The following is a 10888-nucleotide window of genomic DNA, read 5'->3' as shown; positions in this document are numbered from 1 at the left end:
CATAAAACGAGTATCAACAAATTTAAGAAGATTGAAACCATATCAAGCATCTTCTCTGACCACAATGGCATGAAACTAGAAATTAACTACAATAGAAAAACTGAAAAACACTCAAATACTTGGAAACTAAACAGCATGTTATTAAATAATGAATGGATCAATAATGAGATCAAGGAAGAAATAAAAAATTTTCTTGAAACAAATGAAAATAAGCATACAACAACTCAAAATCTGTGGGACACAGCAAAAGCAGTCTTAAGAGGGAAGTTCATAGCATTACGGGCAAATCTTAAGAAGCTAGAAAAAGCTCTAAATAAACAACTTAATTCTGCAACTAAAAGAACTAGAAAAGAACAGCAAGTAAAGCCTAGAGGAAGTAGAAAGAAGGAAATAATAAAGATTAGAGTGAAAACAAATGACATAGAAACTAAAAAAAACAATACAGAGGATCAATGAAACCAAGAGCTGGTTCTATGAAAAAATAAACAAGATCAATGAACCCTTAGCCAGGCTCACCAAGAAAAAAAGAGAAAGGACTCAAATAAATAAAATTAGAAATGATGGTGGAGAAGTAACAACGTACACAGCAGAAATACAAAAGATTGTAAGAAAATACTATGAAGAACTGTATGCCAAAAAATTAGATAACCTAGGTGAAATGGACAAATTCCTTGAAAAATGTAATCTTTCAAAAATCAATCTGGAAGAATCAGAAAACCTAAATAGACTGATTAAAACAAATGAGATTGAAACAGTTATCAAAAAACTGCCAACAAACAAAAGCCCTGGGCCAGATGGCTTCATAGGCGAATTCTAAAAATTCAAGAGGAGAGAAAACTTCCAAGCTCCTTTTATGAGACAAGCATAATTCTGATTCCAAAACCAGGCAAAGACAACACAAAGAAAGAAACTATAGGCCAATATCTCTGATGAATTTAGATGCTAAAATTCTCAGCAAAATATTAGCAAACCAGATCCAGCAATACATGAAAAAAATCATACATCAGGATCAAGTGGGAATTATTCTGGGGAGGCAAGGCTGGTACAACATTTGCAAATCAATCAATGTGATTCATCACATAAACAAAAGGAAGGACAAAAACCATATGATAATATCAATAGATGCAGAAAAAGCATTCGATAAAATCCAGCACCCATTCATGATCAAAACTCTCGGCAAAGTGGGAATACAGGGAACATACCTCAACATGATAAAGGCCATCTATGACAGGCCACAGTCTACATCAGGGGTCCCCAAACTTTTTACACAGGGGGCCAGTTCACTGTCCCTCAGACCATTGGAGGGCCGGACTATAAAAAAAACTATGAACAAATCCCTATGCACACTGCACCTATCTTATTTTAAAGTAAAAAACCAAAACGGGAACAAATATAACATTTAAAATAAAGAACAAGTAAATTTAAATCAACAAACTGACCAGTATTTCAATGGGAACTATGCTCCTCTCACTGACCACCAATGAAAGAGGTGCCCCTTCTGGAAGTGCGGTGGGGGCTGGATAAATGGCCTCAGGGGGCCGCATGTGGCCCACGGGCCGTAGTTTGGGGACCCCTGGCCTACATCATACTCAATGGGCAAAAGTTAAAAGCAATCCCTTTAAGATCAGGAACAAGGCAGGGGTGTCTCCTTTCACCACTCTTAGTCAATATAGTTCTGGAAGTCCTAGCCACAGCAATCAGATAAGAAGAAGAAATAAAAGGCACCCAAATTGGAAAAGAAGTAAAACAATCATTATTTGCTGATGATATGATACTGTACATAGAAAACCCTAAAGTTGCAGTAAAAAAACTACTGGACCTGATAAATGAATTCAGCAAAGTGTCAGGATATAAAATTAATACTCAGAAATCAGAGGCATTTTTATACACCAACAATGATATGTCTGAAAGAGAAATTAAGGAAACAATCCCCTTCACTACTGCAACAGCAACAACAAAAATATCGAGGAGTAAATTTAACCAAGGAGGTTAAAGACTTGTACTCGGAAAATTATAAAACATTGATAAAAGGAATCAAGGAAGATACAAACAAGTGGAAGCATATACAGTGTTTATGGCTAGGAAGAATAAACATCATTAAAATGTCCATATTACCCAAAGCGATTTATAAATTCAATGCAATTCCTACTAAAATACCAAGGACACACTTGAAAGATATAGAACAAATATTCCAAAAATTTATATGGAACCAAAAAAGAACACAAATAGCCTCAGTAATCTTGAAAAAGAAGAATAAAGTGGGTGGTATCACACTTCTGGACGTCAAGTTATACTACAAGGCCATTGTACTCAAAACAGCTTGGTACTGGTATAAGAACAGGCATATAGATCAATGGAACAGAACAGAGAACCCAGAAATAAACCCGCACCTTTATGAACAATTGATATTTGACAAAGGTGGTAATAGCATACAATAGAGTAAAGACAGTCTCTTTAACAAATAGTGTTGGGAAAATTGGACAGCTACCTGCAAAAAAAATGAAACTAGACCACCAACTTACACCAATCACAAAAATAAACTCAAAATGGATAAAAGACTTAAATGTAAGTCATGAAACCATAAGTATCATAGAGGAAAACATAGACAATAAGCTCTCTGATATCTCTTGCAGCAATATATTTGCTGATTTATCTCCACGCACAAGGGAAATAAAGGACAGGATAAACAAACAGGACTATATCAAACTAAAAAGCTTTTGCACAGCTAAAGACAACATGAACAAAATAAAAAGGCAGATCACACAATGGGAGAACATATTTGATAATACATCTGATAAGGGGTTAATGACCAAAATTTATAAAGAACTTGTAAAACTCAACACCAGGAAGACAAACAATCCAATCAAAAAATGGGCAAAAAGATGAATAGACACTTCTCCAAAGAGGACATACAGATGGCCAATAGGCATATGAAAAAATGCTCAACATCACTAATCATTAGAGAAATGCAAATTAAAACCACAACGAGATATCACCTCATACCAGTCAGAATGGGGCTCATCAACAAAACAACACAGAATAAGTGCTGGCGAGGATGTGGAGAAAAGAGAACCCTCCTGCACTGCTGCTGGGAATGCAGACTGGTGCAGCCACTGGGGAAAACAGTATGGAGATTCCTCAAAAAATTAAAAATCAAACTGCCTTTTGACCCAGCCATCCCACTTTTAGGAAATATCCCAAGAATACCACATCAATGATCCAAAAAGAGGAATGCACATCCATGTTTATGGCAGCATTGTTCACAATAGCCAAGATCTGGAAACAGCCCAAGTGTCGGACAGTGGACTAATGGATTAAAAAGCTATGATACATATACACAATGGAATACTATGGGGCCATGAAGAAGAAGGAAATATTACATTTTGTGTCAACATGGATGGGCCTGGAAACTATTATGTTAAGTGAAATAAGCCAAGCAGAGAAAGAAAAATATCATATGACCTCACTCATTTGAGGAATCTGTTGAACAATATAAACTGAGGAGCGAAATAGAGAGAGAGGCGGGATCAAAGGATCCAGAATGAAAGTGGACAGAGGGAAAGGGGATGATAGGGTGATAGGATGGGATGAGAGCAGAAAAGCAAATCCTGGAGGGAAGAGGGGAGGGCGTTACAAGGAGGGAAATGAGGGGATACTGGGAAACACGAGGGAGGGAGGATGTATTCGGGGAGACACTAGAATCTATGTAAACACAATAAGTTAATAATAATAATAATAAAAAGAATCAATCAATGAATGCATAAGTAAGTGGAACAACAAATTGATGTCGATTTTTTTTCTCTCACCCTTCCTCTATCGCTCAAATCAATAAATCGAAAACAATTTTTTTTAGCCTGATTGTAGTGGCACAGTGGATAGAGTGTCCAGCCATAATGCTGAGGTTCCTGGTTCCAAATCCAGATGTCTCCGGCTTGAGCGTGGGATTATTGACATGATCTCAAGTTTACTCACTTGAGCCCAAAGGTCGTGGCTGGAGCCCTAGGTCGCTGGCTTGAGCCCAGGGTTGCTGGCTTGAGCAAGGGGTCACTGGCTCAGCTGGAGCCCCCCTCCTTGGTCAAGGCATGTATGAGAAGCAAGCAATAAATAATTAAAATGAAGCTACTATGGGTTGATACTTCTCATCTCTCTCCTCTCTCTTTTTCTCTCCTTTTCTGTCTATCTCTCCCTCTAAAAAAGTCAATAAAATAACTTTTAAAAGGAGAAAGTAGGGAGAAGCATCCTCTATCCCCTTTTTTAGATCAGCCCAGGAAGCCAATGTCTGGACCTGCAGGTAGAGACAGAAAGATGTGGGGCTGGTGTGCAGGCGAGGGGGCAGCTGAAGAAAAGGGACAAACGGAGAGGTGATGGCTGGTGGCGCCATGACTTCAAGCACTCAGCTGGCCTCAGAGTCATCAGGAGCCCAGTGAAGGTCTTGGAGAAGAAGCACTAAGCCCTGCCCCCAAGTTCCCGAGACTGGGGCACAGGTAGGGGCACAGTGCTAAGACTTTGTGCCCTGCTCTTACTCACCTCTTAAATATGCCTATAAAACTTATAGACACCCGAATCCCGGTAATGACATTTCCACTGTCAGTAGGGGAACTGAAATACCAGCCATTTCCATTCCCGTACATTTCTAGATAAATGAAGAAACCAGGTTGGGGGAGGGGAGAATCACTCAGTAATATATAGGTTATCTTTGCACAGAAGTGGACAAAACCCCTCCAGGCAAATGGGACAGTCCTGAGACTAGTTAGTCAAGGGCTAAGCTCAGAACTGGAGGTATATTAATGAGAGGCGGTGAGGGTGGCCACCCGGGCAATAGGCTACAGGGAGGCAGACCCAGCCGGACTTACGTTCTGCCCAGCAGACGGTGCTCCACAAGGTGATGAGGGTCAGCCACAGCAGCATGGTTTCTGTCCGTTGAGTCCCAAGGTACCTGGAGGGAAGGGACACGTCACCCAACCCTCAAAGAGGGGTCCTCTGTGACCCTGCCAGGGCCCCATCCATGGAAGGGGAACACCGCCCTACCTGGCCAAGAAAATCTCGTCGCCCAGTCCTGGCGCTGAAGGGCCGTGCATCTGGGCACCCTCCACCTGGCCTTTTATATCCTCCCTTCCCCTGTGGGCCCCGATCCAGAAGGAAGGAGCAGGAGCCACCATGGGGACAAAAAGGAGCTGGTTGGTGGGGGCTCTTCCTATGGGAGGCTAGGAAGGCTCGTTCAGGAGGCTCCCGGACGTCCTGTGTTTGTTGTCTTGGCCCCAGGACCTACACAAACAAAACGGAACATGACAGGCATTTTGCTGTCACCTCTGAGTCTCTCTTCTCCACACCTGCACTGGATCTTGACTTTAGAAGTCGGGGGAGGTTTGCTGACAGCCCTTCCTAGATTGGCCAGATAGGTTTCAACCCCATGGTGGGGCTGTAGATCGAATGTCCACAGAAGGTCCATGGGGACCAGAGCTCCTGCCCTGTGCACTATTGGGTTCAGGACCTCATTCAGGTCTGGGGAGAGTCAGGTGTCCCTTAGGCTTTCAGAGCCCAGGTCGAGCTCCCCACTAACCCTCAGAACCCCGACTAGATAATGCAGTTCTGTGCGCCAGGGGCAGGGCTTAGTGCTTCTTCTCCAAGACCTTCACTGGGCTCCTGATGACTCTGAGGCCAGCTGAGTGCTTGAAGTCATGGCGCCACCAGCCATCACCTCTCCGTTTGTCCCTTTTCTTCAGCTGCCCCCTCGCCTGCACACCAGCCCCACATCTTTCTGTCTCTACCTGCAGGTCCAGACATTGGCTTCCTGGGCTGATCTAAAAAAGGGGATAGAGGATGCTTCTCCCTACTTTCTCCTTTTAAAAGTTATTTTATTGACTTTTTTAGAGGGAGAGATAGACAGAAAAGGAGAGAAAAAGAGAGAGGAGAGAGATGAGAAGTATCAACCCATAGTAGCTTCATTTTAATTATTTATTGCTTGCTTCTCATACATGCCTTGACCAAGGAGGGGGGCTCCAGCTGAGCCAGTGACCCCTTGCTCAAGCCAGCAACCCTGGGCTCAAGCCAGCGACCTAGGGCTCCAGCCACGACCTTTGGGCTCAAGTGAGTAAACTTGAGATCATGTCAATAATCCCACGCTCAAGCCGGAGACATCTGGAGAAGTAATCAATAAACAACTAAGGTGCCTCAATGAAGAACTGATGTTTCTCATTTCTCTCCCTTCCTGTCTGTCTGTCTCTATCTGTCCCTCTTTCTGTGTCTCTCTCAGTCTGTCTCTCTAGTTAAAAAAGACCAACCTAAAACAACTCATAGAGGGTCTATTTTAGAAGAAGTAGACAAAACTATAAAGGTTGAAAGGCCTCGCCCAAGTGAGTGCTCATCAGTGGGCACTATAGTGAGCCCTTGGACCTGGCAGTGGAAGAGATCTGCTAAGTAGGGAACCTAAAAAGAGCCTAAACAAATCCGTCCAAATGAGGAAAGAACAGGGGGCTTGTCCTGAACACCCTCTGTGACTGGATTTCTGCTCTGAGCAGTTGCTTCTGTGTCTTCGATCCCTGGAGGGTCATGTGGGTGGGACCTGTTTGTTTTCCTCCTCCTTTTGTGCCCAGGGCTCTGCAAACACCCCTTGGCTTTGACCATCCTTTGCCTTGGTTGGTCAATGTGACCGTTCTTATCTCTGATTAGCTCTTTCTGTGACCCATGGGCTTGGTCTATGCTGCTGGGAACCAGCACTGCTAGTAATTCCAGGTACTGAGGGAGAATGGGACAGAATTAAGACAATAAACTCACCGGGAAAAGAGATGGGATCGGGAGGCCTCTGCATTGCTGATGGCAAGACAGAGAGAGAGAGCCCCCAGTTTGCCTTATATTTATAGTGTAGAAATTAAAGCCTTTACGCCAATATACAACTAGGGAAGTCTCTGATACAAAGCCACTTATCTGAGGCATAATGGGATTCCTCATAAGAGTACACCACCCCTCATCCTGCAATAGTCAAGGTGTGGGGAGAAGGTAAGTGTTGAGATCTTAGTATTAGAAGCATGTTGAAAAGACCTTAGTATTAAAATGGTGGGAAAGGCTTAGTGTTAAACTAAGCCTTAGGCTATAAGGACCTTGCCAGCTTACAGTGTTTCTTACACTACCCTGTGGGGCTCATTTTTCTGGGGGCCTGTGGACAGGAACACAAACACTGCAGCCAGCACCTCTCCAGGGCTCTACAAACAGAGTCCCTGCCAAGGGCGAGTGCCGAAGGCCCCACGGGTAGTGGATGAAGCTGGACGGTCTCAGGGCATAAATAGGCTGAAAGACACAGACAGCACAGAGCAGGTAGGAGAGGGGCTGGGGGCCCATAGGGAAGTGGAGACGGAAGCTGACCCATCAGGCAACTGAATCAGGGTCCTCGGGAAATAGAATCTATTCCATGGCTTGCTGCACACTTTAGGAGCCCAGTGAAAAGTGAAAATCTGTGGCCCCTTGATCCAAATTTAGTACAATTTTTAAGGTGGTGACATTAGAGAATCTGATGGGGGAGGGGGCTGTCTGAGCAACTGCACAGCTGTGAAGCAGCCCCGGACCCTAACTTCTCATTAAGACCTGAAGCTTGTGGGAAAAGGAGATCCCCTCAGTTTCCATTACTGCACCTCCAGGGGCCACAGGACCCCTCTGACCAGACCTCTTCTCCCCAGAGCCTCCCCGGAAGTATCCGCTTAGTCTTTCACTTCTGATGCCTGAGCTCAAGTCCTGGGGAGCCACCTCAAAGCCATGCTGCTGTTCCTGTCCTCTCTCTCCTCTCCAGTCCTGCCTGCAGTGGCCAGGCTGAGAGCCGCCCCTCCCTGTCCTCACCTACCCAGCCAAGCCCTGGCTTCCATACTTGCGGAATGCAAAGCTGGCCCAGACATTTCAAGAGGCCTGGCCCCAGGAACGGGCCTGCCTCCTCACGTCCTGCCCTGCTCTCTCCGGTATACATCTGCCTGCAGAGATGCGGGGCTGGGCCGGGGCTCCCCTTCTACATAAGGGGGAAGAGCAGGGGGAGCTCTAGGGGTCTGGATCTGTGTGGGGATGATGGGTCTCATCAACGGGTGAGTAAGACTCAGGGTCCCAGGGCGGCCCCCGCTGTACCGCCTCTGTGCTGCTTCTCTGAGGAGGGTTTCAAACCACTGGAGCCTCTAGAACGGGTCCTGCCCTCCCAGCTCAGACATGCTGCCGACTCCGCCCAGCACACCTCTGTCTCCCCTCTCCCCCTGACCTAGAGCTGGGCTGCTAAGGGAGAAGGGAATGATGCCATCTGCAGTAGGGGAGGGGCAAGTCCTCCATGAAGCTGCTGAAAGTGCTCCAGGTTTGGAAAGGCTCCCACACACGTGTGTCCGGATGAGAAAGTCTAAAGAATCCATCTCCAGGTTTTCCTGGTGTCCCAGTGCCCTTGGCAGTAAGCAGCAGAGACCTGACTGACTGCAGTTCTGTCTCCCTGACCTGTCCTTTGCTCTGTCCTGGAGCAGTGACCCCCCTGACAGGCCAGCCCTGACCACTCCCACCAGGACTGAGCGCTTCAAGTGTCTCTGGTTAGGGTTGCCAAATTCAGCAAATAAAAATACTGTACAACATGTTCAATTTGACTTTCAGATATACAACAAATAATTTTATATATCAATAATAGTATTAATATGCCCATGCAGTATTTGGGATATGCTTATACTAAAAAAATAAAAAATAAAAATCAATATTTGGAACATAGTTATACTTTTTAAAAAATGCAACATTTGTTACGTACTTACACTAAAAATCATTCGTTGTGGACCTGAAGTTCACATTCAGCTGAGTGTCCTGCACTTTTCTGCATTCCTATTTGGGGTGTGTCCAGGACTGTAAAGGCAGGAATACTCATTTGGGAGGTCCCGGCCTGGCCGAAAGACCCCTCGGGCCCTCTCTCCACCTCTGCTGTTCTTTGCTCAACAGTTTTCAGGCCCTTGGTGGACAGGCTGCCCTACAGCCCTCTATGTACACGTGACACCAGCAGACAATAGCAGGACCCAACTTGCTCACCTCTGACACTGAGAATAGTGGCTCAGCTTCAGCCAAGATCCACCTGTGACCACAGGGCTTAGGTGGTGGTGTGGGCCAAAGGGCTCAGTGTGGCCCTGGCAGGAGGGCTCAGTGCATAGAGTGTCGGCCTGACATATGTATGTCCCCTGTTGATGCCCAGTCTGGGCACACGTGAGAAGTGACCATTTCCTTCTATTTCTCTCCCTCTCCCCCTTCTGTCCTCTTCTCCTCCCACAGCCAGTGGCTCAATTGGTTCATCCTCTCCCCTACTGATAAGCCTAAGGAGCTAAAAATAGTTCTATTGATTTAAACATCAGCCCCAGGTGGGAGTGGCCTGGTGGATCCCCATCAAGGAGCATGTGGGAGTCTGTCTCACCATCTCCTCTCCTCTCACTTAAAACAAAACAAAACCCAAAAAAACACATAAGGGACTTGTTCGGCATCCTCCGCCTAACTTCGGTGATAGTGGGAGGGGACTGTCAGAGGAAGGTCACACTGGGAAAGCTGCCCCACACTACTACAGAGTCTCTCCCACCAGGACAGCAGGAGGCCACTGCTCACAGCACTCTCAGCTGTGGACTCTGCCCTAGCCAGCTTGCAGCTGTTCACTGGACCCACCAGGACACGCAGGAATAGACTCAGAGGCCGCCGGAGGACCCAAGACTACATCTGTGGGTCTCATGCCCACACTTAGGGCCAGATTCTTTAGGGACTAAAGAGGTGGAATGTGTCCCAAAGAGGCCTCCGCAACACTTTGGAGGAAGCGGCCATGAGGCCATGATCACTGATCTGGAGCACAGAGCAAAGCACCTGTCCAGGAGACGGGTGAATTAATGAATGGGGAGAAGCCCCAGGGGCTGCCCGGGAGCTGGAGACTGTGACAGAAGGGAGAGAACTGGCCCCTTCCACCAGGTGAAGTGACCTGCCAGTTCAGCTCAGAAACTGGGCAGATGGTAGGAAGGCTTCTTAGCCTTGGGGCTGGCCAAGCTGGGAGGGGGGATGGCAGGGTCCCAGTCAGTGAGCCTGCCTTCTTTTTAGAAACCAGCTGAGTTTTTGGGAACCCGCGGAACAAGCCCCTAGGCGGCCAGTCGCAGGAATCCCTGCTGTGCGCGGGTCATCAAGCACCTCACTGCTGTAGCCTGCATGGTGGGCCTGCATCCAGGACCTGCGCTGGAGCACCAGCAGGGGGCGACAGGCCACGTTCGGGTGCTCCGCAGGCCCGCGGGTGAGTGCCCACTCTCCTGAAGCCTTTCAGCAGTCAACGGCCAGCAGGGACACTTCTGCCTCTTAGATATCGGCTTCAAGTGGCGATCTGCCTGGAAAAGCCTTCACCCAGTGACAGGAGAGTCGACTATCGGAGCGGGGAAGGGGTCCCTGCAAGGTCACCAGAGAGTCTTAGGTCCCACCACAGGCAGCATCCTTGCGGTCAGGGTGGCAAGGCCAGGATGCAGGTGACTACGCTAATACCACTAGCATGGCCAGAGCACCTCCGAATGCCCGTGTTGAATACAGGTTCTGTGTTGGAGGAAGTCCAAAGCACCGAGTAACTTTCTGTTCCCATCCTGAGCAAGTGAAGGTCGAGACCAAGCATATGTGACTGAAAGCAGTCGTTCGCAGAGAAGGCCCAAGGACGTGGGTGCTTGGCCCAACTGGAGCTTTCTGCAGGTCAGAATCGGACAGCCGATGGTATGGTGTTATGTATCAGAAAGGGCAAGAGAAATCTAATCAGTTTTGCAAAACTAAATAATAAAGTTTTACTCTGTATTCTGCTTGTTAGTTTCTTACACAAGATGACATATTTCTGCTTAATAAATTAGATAACTGATCTCTCTAAGGCACCTCAATTCTGAAGAGATTGGGGTCC

At 46.6% G+C, this 10888-nt stretch overlaps 1 long non-coding RNA gene across 1 annotated transcript; it reads right to left on the bottom strand.

Moving 5' to 3' along the window:
* Positions 1–4540: 4540 nt before the first annotated feature.
* LOC136402533 (uncharacterized) lies at positions 4541–9170 on the bottom strand. Its single transcript, XR_010750985.1, has 3 exons — positions 9025–9170; positions 4854–4936; positions 4541–4633 (listed from the first exon to the last, which is right to left on the bottom strand). It is a non-coding gene; the product is annotated as an uncharacterized lncRNA (long non-coding RNA).
* Positions 9171–10888: the final 1718 nt, after the last annotated feature.

Source organism: Saccopteryx leptura, chromosome 4 (genome assembly GCF_036850995.1).
Source record: "Saccopteryx leptura isolate mSacLep1 chromosome 4, mSacLep1_pri_phased_curated, whole genome shotgun sequence".
Taxonomy (NCBI): domain Eukaryota; kingdom Metazoa; phylum Chordata; class Mammalia; order Chiroptera; family Emballonuridae; genus Saccopteryx; species Saccopteryx leptura.
The sequence above is the reverse complement of the archived record's forward strand: the minus strand, read 5'-3'. Positions and strand labels throughout refer to the sequence as shown.